The sequence below is a fragment of the Tamandua tetradactyla genome, chromosome 15 (assembly GCF_023851605.1).
Source record: "Tamandua tetradactyla isolate mTamTet1 chromosome 15, mTamTet1.pri, whole genome shotgun sequence".
In the NCBI taxonomy this organism is placed as follows: Eukaryota; Metazoa; Chordata; class Mammalia; order Pilosa; family Myrmecophagidae; genus Tamandua; species Tamandua tetradactyla.
The window spans coordinates 5,725,564-5,738,256 of NC_135341.1; the positions used below are offsets into that span (position 1 = coordinate 5,725,564).

The 12,693-nt window shown below is 35.7% G+C and overlaps 1 protein-coding gene across 1 annotated transcript in view; it reads right to left on the reverse strand.

Annotated features, from left to right (window-relative positions):
- Positions 1–12,693, reverse strand: part of CNTN4 (contactin 4) — an 831,113-nt gene that overhangs the window by 710,507 nt on the left and 107,913 nt on the right. Inside the window, exon 2 of the mRNA XM_077130352.1 lies at positions 12,341–12,396. The gene's annotated coding sequence lies outside the window, so the exon portion shown is untranslated. The remainder of the gene's footprint in view (positions 1–12,340; positions 12,397–12,693) is intronic.

A 12,693-nucleotide genomic window follows, 5' to 3' on the forward strand; every position in this document is an offset into this window, starting at 1 on the left:
GACACAATGTATTCCCTTGACACTTTCTGCTGCTAATGCCCCTATTTCTATCTTGGAGCCTTTTAATTTGTATTTTCCCCAAATGGTTTTTGTCTGCTTGTCAAGTGGGATTCTCACCTCACTTGGAACTCCTGGCTCTTTGATAAGAAGAGCAGGCTGGCAGGGAGAGCTGGCATGCCACAGCAACCTGTGTAAGCAATCAACAGCTTCTTTACAGCCAAGTGTGATTTTCTGCAGCACCAGCCAAAAGCAGCACAGCACAACTGTCTCCTGCTAACATCAGATTCTCATACAGGAAGTCCCTATTGTGTACTCTCTCCATCTTGCAGCAGAAAAGACTTTGGGGCGCAACCAGCCTACTTTGGAATCCTCCTGCAGGGTACATTTTTGGAATCCTGTGTGCATAGCCCCTTAATTGGCACTTACGGTTTTGGAACATTCAGTCCCTGTTTACCTGAAGCAATATAAATGGTGATTATGAATTCTGACTCTGAATTCAAGGTGGAACTGAGTTTGAATCCCAACTTGGTCTCAGATGTACTCTGAGACACCAGAAAGCCCACCACTCTTGAAGCTCATGAACTTCATTGGTAAAATCGAAAAAGTTTCAAAACTACCTTTGGATTAGGTTTGTAAGTATGAAAGATGAAAATATGCCTATGAGGATTAGGGGAGTGTCAGGCAGATCAGGAGTGTCTGAAATATGTTACTATTATAAAGAAACATCGTTCTTCATGTTTATAAAACATTTACTGTAAACTCTTTACATCCTTTACAAGGAGGAGAATGAAGTCGCTCTCTTCCTGCCTCTGATGGAGAAAACAAAACAAAACAAAACAAACTTGCAAAAGCTTCCACCTAAGGAAGACTCAGCAACACTGCGGAAACAGCACGGCTCTGAACACCAAGACTACTTCTGTTGCATCTGTCTCTGTGTGACTCTGGACAAGTCAATAACATTGCTGTGCTCAGGTTTCCTCAATCTCAAAATGAGAAATTTTGGCCTGGATGATCCTTGGGGTTCCTTTTACATATGGTATTCTATGGGTTCTGTGGGTTTAGTGCTCTCACATTTATGTGAGGAATTGTTTTTACAGTTCTCTAATCAGGTAATAAACAAAACTTGAGCTTCAGCAGTTAATATACATGAGGTAAGCATAATATAGGAACATTTAAATATGTGGAATTGGCAAGGTGTAGAACTAACTTTCACAGAAATTCGAGTATATAAGTTAGGCTATTTTTATTTCAGTGTATTTAATGTGAATGGGCTGCATTAGTGGTAACAATTTAGGCTCTGCTGCAACCACTTGGGAATCTCAATGGCTTAATACATGGAAGTTTAATTTCTCTCCTACACCAAGTTGATGCCATTTGCCTGCTTTGCTACCAATTTTTTTTGTTGTTACATTTTGCCTGGTTTAAATTTTCTTTGGTTTGTGAGATATCTGGATGGCTCCTGATTAAATTCAATTTATAAGAATTCCTTAAATATTGACTACATTAAATATTGACTGAGAGCTATTCATTTCTAGTTTTTTCTTAAACAAAAAATTAATGAAGGGACATCAAAAAGGATGTAGGCCCTCAGTGAGTAATAGCTTTCGAAGTGCCTTGAGGAAAGATCCACCCCTATAAATCTACTCTATTTTCCTTTTTTTTTTTAATTTGTGCATAATCATGTCTACATACTATACAAGTGCACAGCACTTTACAGAACTGCCTTCCTCTTTAGTCAAAAAAATGATGAGCATCAGGACAAACTTGTCTTTATGTACTTTTGATGCTCCTTTTATTTTACGGCCATCAAACACTTGGTGGAGGGTTTTATTTTCCCACTATTTTTCTCCCTGGGAGTACAGATCAGGTTAAGAGGATTATTCCACAGCTGTGTCCAGCCACCTGCTCTCCAAATCCTCAGCTTTCAAGCTCTTAAGAACACTGCTGGGGATACCTTAGGTTCTGTCATTACCAACTCGGTTAATCCTGCACTTCTCTAAGACTTGGCTTCCACCTGCTTTGAAGATAGCTGTAATTACGGCTCTCCTTTAAAAGCCTCATTCTTCTAGCAAGGATCCAGTTAGCTTTCATCTTATCTCTAATCTTTTATTTCAAAGGTGGATGAAAAGTAAAATAAACACGACCACTTCTCTAAGACACATTCAGTCGTTGACCTTTGAGACAAGTACCTGTCTAACTTCAAAATTGATCTTAATGGGAAGGGGAGATTGCTCTAACTCTTCCAAGCCCTGCCCTGCGAAATCTTACCAGAAATACGTTAACACCTCCTGTGGTAAGATAGTTCGTCCTTGACAGACAAAGTTGACTGTTGTTTCCCTTCAATTTCACTGCTTGAGCCCATGGCTTAGGCTTCTCAAATTTCTCTAGATTGTTTCTGATTGTTTTGTTTCTGATTGTATCCCTTTCATTATATTGGTACACCAGCACTTCTTCCAAGATCTTCACTTTGCCTTTGTATGTCTCCACTGGGCAAAATGATCCAAGTCCTAGTGTTTATGAAATCAGAGCTATGCTAGCATTCTGCAGATAGATTGTCAGTACCCCCCCCATTCCCACCCCTACCCCAAAACCTACAGGAAGCAGCTTGAAGTTTTAATAAATTATCTGTCTAATGTTTAAACATATATATCATCATTAATTTTTCCTTATACTTTACATGGCTAAAACTGTTCTTACAGCAATTCATTGGCTTCTTGGGTAGCATCCTTCAATACATGTATGACTGTGATCCTCAAATTTTGGGAATCTATGGCTTTGTGCCCACTGTTTTTTTTTTTTGCGTGGGCAGGAAACCAGGAATCGAACCCAGGTCTCTGGCATGGCAGGCGAGAATTCTGCCACCGAGACACTACTGTACTGCCCCTGTGCCCACTTTTTAAAAAGATAATCTATCAGAGAATATATATATTTATGTATATGTGAATCTATAAAATAGAATCTTTGTTACATGTTTTGAGCAATCGCTGAAGTTTACATTCTTTATAATTAGAAGCGTGATTCTTTACTCAATGTTTTAAAGATTTTGTTTTGCAATTTTGACAAGCTACCATATGTCTTAGTTTAAACATGACAAGGTAAAAATGTACCCTAATCAATTTTTCCTTATGAGAGAACAATAATGCAGGCTTACTTTGGAAAGCCTCTTGATGGATTCTCTTATAGTTCTCAATGGCAGCATTTTATTTTTATTTATTTATTTATTTATAACCTCTTGAGAGGTAATTTTTGGAGTGATGTAGTAAAAATAATCATGGTAGAAATTGAAAAATTAAATCTTAGACTACTTGGAATCAAGTAGAATCTTCCCCCAAAACCAAGTCAAAAATAAACCGGCTTACCATAAAGAAGGGAATCCATTTATCTGTGTTATCTAGTCCCAGCCTTTCATGTTGTAGATATGGAAATTTAAGCCCAAAGAAGTCTAATAATTTGTCTAAAACCTGGTTTATGAGAAAGCGGAAAAACACAGGAACCCTTTTAGTCTTATTTACTGTTACCATTAAGTCACAAAGAAATGGGAGCCATAAAGTTAAAAGAATGTTCTGGATAATATAATTTTACATTTTAATAAATTATCTTAGAGATTAGAAAGTCAATGCTGAAGATTTCCAATTTTGGAAATATAGTGGACTGAGCTAATGCTCAGTCTCACTAATGCAGAAATTATGAATAAAACATAACCAACACAATATTTTAAACAATCCACAAAGCTTTAACTAAAAAAAGATAATTTTGAAGGTGTCATAAGTGAACAGAGGGATCAAAGATGAAGCAGTAAGTTTCAGCTAATAGGGTGGCAATTTGGGGACATAACAGACTTTCCTATAGAATTTAGGGGTGTTGAACGGCAGGGTTAGTGCCCAGTGAGGGGGAGGAAACATAGCCTTTGGCCACAGGAACATAGATCAAAGATCCCTGTACAAAGCATGATCCCCAAGAAGCTGGAAAACCTATGTTTAAATGGGCTCAAGAATGAGTATGGAATCTTGCTGTCTCTGGATAAAATGATATGGGAGCAAGAAACAATTTGTCAGTTCTGAAAAGAAGCTTTAAGAGTCTGCTCCTGACTTCAGAGGTTCTCTTTGGCCAAGAAGTCATGGAAGCATGTTCAAATAGTGCATATGTTTTCCCACAGACATATAATTAGCAGAGCTTCCCTGTTGGACCTGTGTTGGCATGTACATGAAGAAAAATAAACTACCATTGTTTTAGCCTTAAAACTTTGGGTTTTTTGATACTGAAGTATAAACTAGCTGCCCTAATTGACATAAAAAGCTAAATAGCAAATTAAACACTGATGAAGAAAGAATCACAAAACTGGAAAAGGAACATGAGGAATTTTCCCAAAGTTCAACATAGACATATAAAGAAACAGAAAATATCAAAGGGTGGCTAGGAGTTATGGACTAGGAATAATGGATACAGAAATAAATGGTCCAAGACATATCTAATTAGATATTCAAAAAATGCCAACAGAATAAAGTATAGAATGTCAATGTATAAAGAAATAATGAATAAAAGTTTTCCAAAACTGAAAAAAAGAAAATTTTTCATATTGGAAGACAAATATCAAAGAAAATAAAAAATAAATGTATAATTGAAAAAATCATAATGTATCTGCAGATCTCCAAACATAAAGAAAAAGTCTTAAAAATAAACAGAGGGAAAAAAGACAATTTACATAAACAGTGCAGTAGTTTGACTAACAACAGTAATAAAGGGCATTCATTACTTGCAGTGATAAAGGGCAGAAAACAATGGAACAAAATCTTCGTGTACTGAGGGGTAAAGACTGTCAACTTAGAATTCTACCCAGTTTATTCAAAGTTAATGATAAAAGAATGTTATGTGAATAGAAGCAAAGATTAGAGCGCTTACCATTCATAGAACTAGCTTAGGAAACTATTGTAAGGATATCTTAAGTAAAAGGAATTTAAACTAAAAAAAAAAGTGGGATGCTGGAAGCAATGGTGAACAAATAAGTTGGTAAATACATAGGAAAATCTATGAAAATTAAGACTTGACTGTATTAAAATAATAATAATTTTAAATAAATACATATTTGTCTAATAAACTATTATAATATTAATTATAGTAACAATTGGAAGAAAAATAAGGTTGAACTAAAATACTATGTATATGACAATAAGTTGGAACACTGAAAGGTACAGAAATAAAGATTTTTTTTTTCTTTTTTACATGGGCAGGTACCAGGAATCGAGCCCAGGTCTCCAGCATGGTAGGTGAGAACTCTGCCTGCTGAGCCACCATCGCCCACCCAAGAGTCTTATGTTTTATTTGGAAAAAATTATTACATTTAGCTTTCCTAAGTTTAAAGTTTAAGGGAGTCTACTGAAAGTGGAGATAAGTATAAAAAATCTGTAATAATTAGATGGAAAATCATATTATTGAAGAAAATTCAGCCAACTCAGGAGGCAGGAAAGGAGAAATATGCTGAAATGAAAATCTGACACACACACACACACACACACACACGCACAAAACTGATACAAAGAGAGGTAATAGAAAAAAATTGGAAATATCTCAGAATTTTAAAATATTGTAAATAGATTAAAACCCCTTACAAAAGAGAGAATATCAGTATGAAAAATGTGGCTCTATGCTACCAAAAGAAGACACATCTAAAATTAAACAAAAGTGTTGAAAACAAAAGAGTAGTAAAAGGAAACTCCATCAAATGCTAATTTAAATAAAACAGGTATGGGAATATCAATATCATATAAAATAAACAATGTGGCAAAAGCATTATTGAGAAAAAAAAGATATCATTTCTTAGTGATCAAAGGATGCATTCAACAGAATAATAGAAATTTGATGCCCATTGGTGATAAATAGCCTACTCAATTTCACAGAAGTCCATAGGGATAAAGAACTATAATCATCAGTTTGTTTATCATTGAATTCTCTTCTTTTCTTCATAGCATTTGACATAATTTATATATTTTTCTTGTTTACTGTCTTTCATCCCCACTAGAAATAAACTTAAAATTCCAGGGAACATGCATATTTTTATATGCCGCCATGACACCAAGGCTCTACAGAGATTGGCGTGCAGCTAGCTCTCAATAAGTAATTGTTGCGGGAACAAAAGACCAATGTCTCCTGTTATTCTGACCATTCACCATAGAATACTCCTTTCCATTATCCATAAGGAAAAGCATACAGCAGCAATTGGATCAAATGGAGTGATTCATATAGCCATTATTCATAATTAAGTTTACATTTTCTATTTATCTTAATGTTATAATTTATAATCTACTTATAAAAATAACTCAATTATCCTCTATATTTCTATGCTATGACTTTGATGTCAATTTACAAAGACAAAGTCAAAAGTTTTTTTTTAAAGAAACCTCTACAATGTTACTAAAAGAAAAAAATGAAGGACAATTTAGTTGGACATCTTTCTGCAGCAACTTATTTGCTTATTGTCAGCAGCTGAACTTGTACTCAGAAGCATATGCACAGAAACAGTGTACTGTGAGGCCACAGGGATGTGTTCTTTCAGTTCTAACATCACCCTCATGATATGTTAATGCTCCTTTCACCACACAGGTAATGTTTCGTCTGCTAGGGAAGACTGTCGACTACAAGGAGAAACACAGAGAGAATAAGAATCAAGTTTCCCTGTTTAATATTTCCTTGCTATATCAAAAGCCCCTCAGGGGCTGATTAAGCTCATTAAGTGCTAGCAGAAAATCTAGCCATACTCTTCTTTCTAGCCCAGATGTCAATAAAAGAAAAGCCAACCCCAGGAGAGTTGAACTGCCAAAAATCTAATGCTATAGCCTAATATTTACAACCAAATAACACTAATTATAGAGTATCAATTATGAAAGGTATATTTGTTACTGGCACCATGCACGGTAAATACTTGCCATTTATTTTTCCTAATCCTCCCAAGAAACCAACAAAATGGATATTAGTAGTCTTATTTTATAGCTTGAGCAATCCATGGCTTAGAGAGGTACTAAGTGAAGGATTTAAAATATCAGCCTGTCAAGACCTTTGTATTAGGCCATGAATCTTTATAATGATGAATCTGATTTGGTCTTTGATCATAGAAGGCAGGTCAGGACTTTTAAGAAGTCAGTATATAGAGAGCTGAGTGACAGCCTAATGAGTCTATTCAAATTTTAGTCTTTCTGAAATATATATTTTCTAATCTGTGTTTTTTTTGGCGGGGGTGTGCATGGTTCGGAAATCGAACCTGGGTCTCCCGCATGGAAGATGAGCATTCTACCATTGAACCACCTGTGCTCCCTCTAATCTGTTTTATATTGATAAATTTATTTACCCAAAATTCACCATATTAATCTGTAGAAATTGGTGGTCTTTAACATAGCCACACATCTGTACAATATTCAACATTATCTAATTCCAGAACATTTTCATTACCCCAAAAAGAAACCTCCTAGATATTAGCAGTCAGTCTCTTTTCTGCCCAACCCCATCCTCTGGCAACCACTCATTTTCTTTCTGTTTCTATGGATTTGCCTTTTCTAGATATTTCACATAAATGTCTTCATATAAGTGTAGACATTCCATACACCATGTCACCTTTTGTGTTTGGCTTCTTTGACTTATGTTTTCCAGGTTCATCCATGTAATGGCACCTCAGTTTTCCTGATCAAATAATATAGCCTCCCCAAAGAAGAAAATCATTTTTTCAGAGAAAAAGAATGAAATTGTCTTCTCCCATCTTTCCCTATATGTGTAAGTTAGTCTAAATTTTGTAACTGATACAGAAAAACGTCACAAAAAGAAAGCCCAGGAAAAAAGATTACAGCCTCCACTTTACAGATGGGCAAACAGAGGCTAGGAGAGGTTGGAATATGTGCTCAAATATTACAGCAAGAATTAAAGCACAAGGCTTTGAACACAAATCCAAGACTATTCTCACTTAGCTGGTGAATATATGACAGAAACAATTAAATGGCTCTTTTAACCACTGCACTTACAGTCTCTTAGTGTACCAGAAGCAAACATTTAGAAGCAGAGCTAAGCACCTGCATTCCATCAATCTTCTGATTACTTTCAAGAGAATCTAGAATTCACCATTTTATGTGTAATTTCCTGATAATGAAGTGTTGGCAACAAATTAAACTTTGTTTTTCCTTTTGAAATTAAAATAAAGAGCAAATGTGTGAACTAAAATATATCTCATTTGGGCTGTTCTGACACTTTTACAATGTGTTAAAAGACAAAAGGCTAAAGGTCTCCAGCCAAGTACAGATGCTCTTAAGTAGGAATGGAGAAGTATCACGAATATTTTAGGGAACCTGACCCCTCTACCTTTCAGTCTTAATTCTAGTCACGCCTAACCACTTAAGATTTAAGACAGTGGACTTAGCAAATGGAAGATGTTATTCAATCCCTCATTCTCTCCTTGATTAATTTCTAAGGACATACTTTGTGCAAACACTGTTGGGTTCATGGATCACCAGGATGAACAAGGTGTGATCCCTGGCTTCACAAAGTGTAGAATAGGAGTGCAAGATATTGAGCACGCAATTACAATATGGCTTGATCATCATGCTGCTGACAGTGATGTTGGCACAGAAGGGAAGCCTAATGCAGACAAGAGAAATCAGATAAAGCTTCCTAGAAGAAGTTTTTAGCTAGTAATAAAAGCGTAGGTCAAACAAAGTTTGGAAGAGAGGGTAGGAGAAGGGAGACAGAGTATGCACAGAAGGAACAGAATAAGCAAAAGCAAGGGAAAAGGTTAAACATTTGAGCAATTTAAAGAAATTCAGGTGGTAGAACCATTTTGAAAGGTAGGGGAACAAAACCACGGTAGAGAGGTAAACAGGGCAAAAGGAAAATGGAAAATTTCTAAGGCCTTATTAATAAGTTCAGAATTGTTAATCATTAGGGAAATGTAAATCAAAACACAGTGAGATACCACGTCACACCCACTAGGATGGCTATTATTTTAAAAACAAAAAGAAATATAATTGTTGGCAAGGAGTTGGAGAAATTGGAGTGCTCAAGTATTGCTAATAGGAACGTACAATTGTACAGCAGCTATGGAAAACAGTTGGCAGCTCCTCAAAAAATTAAACACAGAATTACCATATGACCCCAAAATTCTACTTCTAAAGATACAGATATGGAAAATATAAATTCGAACCTAGACTTGTTTAGCAGCATTTTATTCACAAGAGCCAAAAGATGGAAACAATCCAAGTGTCCTTCAACATATGAATGGAAAAGACATGCAACAGAATATTATACTGCAGTAAAACGAATGAAGTCCTGATGCATGCTTCTACAACATGGATGAACGCTAAAACATTACGCTAAGTGAAACAGACACATAAGGACAAATAGTGCATGATTCCACTTATATGAAATATCTAAATATGAAATAAAAAATAATAAAATTAAAAGAAACAAAGACTAGATTGGAGGTTACCAGGGACTGTGAGGAAGAGGGATGGGAGTTTTGCTTAATGGGTACGGAGTTTCTTGTTAAGTTTTGGTAAGGGATGGTGTAATGGTTGTGCAACACAGTAAATTAATTAAGGGCTCTGAAATGTACATTTAAAATAATTAAATTGGCAAATTTTGCATTATATATGCATATTACAATAAAAAGCAAATTTGGGAATCAATCCAAAGGAAATATGGAAATGAAAAGTGTAGCAGAGTTTGATTAACCTGATCATATATTTGATTTAGGAATTCCACTGCTGCTATATTGAGTAGAATGGATTACGGGAAGAAAAAACTGAAGGATGTTAAAAAAATACTAATGACAACTTCAGGAACACTCAGGATATCCTGAAACAATGTTTCAGCAATTGTGGGCCATGTGGAACTGAGGATCTCTCTGACTGAATTGCAAGCTGACCCCAGACATGTGAACACACCCAACAAAAGACAAAAAGATCAAAAGACCCAAGCAGCTGACAAAAAACCCTGGAGAAATAACAAAGGATGGTGGTTTTAAGCCCCCGAGTTACAGGGTAATTTGTTACAGACAAAAGCTAATTGATAAAAATACCTTAACTTGATCTTGGTTTAGGATAACATCTGAGAAATCAAGTGAAATAAATTTGTTGCTTAATTTTTAAAATCAAGAGTGTTAAAAAAGTCTTCACTGACGCTCAGAATCATGCAGCAGTATTTAGTCAATGTCATCAATCCCCATACTGATTAATTAATTTTTATCTTGCTTGGGAGTAAAGTTGGTTTAAAAGAGACAGTTATTACATTTTTTAAAATGTCAAGCAAGTAAGCATATGAAAAGATGCTGAATATCACATATCATTAGGGAACTGCAAATTAAAACAACAGTGAAATACTAGTATTCTCTCATTAGAATGGCTAACATTCAAAACACCTACAACACCAAATACTGACAAAGATATGGAGAAATCAGCAATTTTATTCTTTGCTGGTGAGAATAAAATGATTTAGTCACTTTAGAAGATGGTTTGGCAGCTTCTTACAAAGCTAAACATAGGCTTACCATATTTTCCAGCAATTGTGCTTCCTAAGTGTTCAAAGGAGCTGAAAATATAAATTCATGCAAAAAAAAAAAAACCACTTTACATTAATTTTCATAGGAGCTTTATTCATAAATGCCCCAAATTGGAAGGAACTAAAATGCTGCTCCCTGGATGACTGGATGAACGGTGGTGCATCCATATACTGGAATAGTATTCAGCAATAAAAAGAAATGAGCTATCAAGCCATGAGAACATACGGAGGAAACTTAAATACATACTGCTAAGTGAAAGAAGCCAGTGTGAAAAGGCTACATACTGCATTACTCAAAATACAGGACACTGTGGAAAATCCAAAACTATAGACAGTAAAAAGACCAGTGGCTACCAAAGATGGGGTGAATAGGTCGAGCAAAGGGCATTTTTAGGGCAGTAAAACTACTGTGTGATACGTGCGTGGTGGACACGTGACATTATACACTTGTCAAAACACAGAACTGTATGCACAAAAAGTGAATACTAACATAAACTGTGGATATAGTTACTAGTAACATGTCAATATTGGTTCATCAATTGTAACAAATGTACCACTTTGAGCTGGTTTGAATCTGTTATGTACCCCAGAAGAGTGCATGTTCTTTTAATCCATCTGTGGGGCCAGACTTAGCCTAAGTGGGAACTTTGGGTGAGATTGTTTCCATGGAGATGTGACCCAGTTCATTCAAGGTGGGTCTTAATCCTTTACTAGAGTCCTTTAAAAGAAGACATGGAGCGGAGAAAGAGAGAGAGAGAGAGAGAGAGAGAGAGAGAGAAAGCACCCAGAGACGAGAGAGAGAGAGAGAGAGAGAGAGAGAGAGAGAGAGAGAAAGCACCCAGAGACACTTTGGAGAACAGGACCAGTAGACGTGGCCATGTGCCTTCCCATTTGTCAAAGGATGCTGGCAGCCTTCCTCTTGAAGACTTAACTTGAACATTTTCATGGCTTTAAAACTATAAATTTGTAACCTATTAGATCCCCTTAGTAAAAGCCAACTCATTGCTGTTATATTGCATTGTGGCAGCTTAGCAAAGCAAAGCACACTTATGCAAAATGTTAGTAACAGGGGAAAATGTGTTGGTGTGTGTGTGTATAGGAGGGATATAATAAGTGTACTTTCTGTGAAGTTTTTCTGTGAACCTAAAACTGCTCTAAAAATAAAGTTTATGAAAAAGTCAGTATTTTATTTTTGTATAGCAATGGAATGAGACCATCCTCCCCACCCATGTCTGTACATCGCCTCATTAGCACCTAGGCAATCTTACACCTTTAAAATCATTTGTCTAGCTTTTAAGGTATAGATATACTGTTTGCTTTTTTAAGATCTGTATCTGTAATTAAAGAAAAAATGCACATTTAGTAGACAATGAGTTTCATGGCTCATGTTTTATCCCCACCAAAGGCTTCAATTTTAAGACTTACATATGTGTTGAACCCAGTGAACCTAACAATTGTGTTACTGACTGCTAAAATATCCTCTCCTGCAAAACCATTTAACAAAAGTGCAACAGCCATTACTTTATTTTTTGTCTGAATTCTGAAGTTTTTGAATTACAAATTATTCCAAACCTCAGAAAACCTACTTCCAGTTTCTTTTGCAGAGAGAAATGGGGGTCTCAATTACTTATTTAAAGCCTTAATTTATGTGACATCACTATTTTCATTAACTCCAAGACTTAGAAACAAACATCAAAAATGACGGTATGCTATCACTCTGTAAGGAAAGAGTTTCAATATTACCGTAGAAACTAAGGATGCTAATAAGTGAAGTACATATAAGGGAAATCTTCCCTTGTGAGAAACTTACCTTTCAAAGCAGTTCTTGGGACCACATGCTATGGAGTCAATCTATGTCAATCATTCCTAAAATACAAAACAAAAATACATAAATAAATATATTTTTCAATAATATACAGTCGCTTAGGCAGCAGATGCTTAATTATTATCTCACCATTCTAAAGCTAAATTGGGAGGAAATGGAAGTTAAACACAGTTGATGTTGATTTCCAGATTGATGGCACTGCTTAGCTCAGGAGCCAGGACTCTAGGTTCCTATCTCTGCTTTGCTTCCTATTAGCTGTGAACTTCAACTCAATTCACTCTCTATCCTTTCCTTGTTTGTTTAATGGCTGTTTAGGAGCCTGTGATATTCCGCATTAT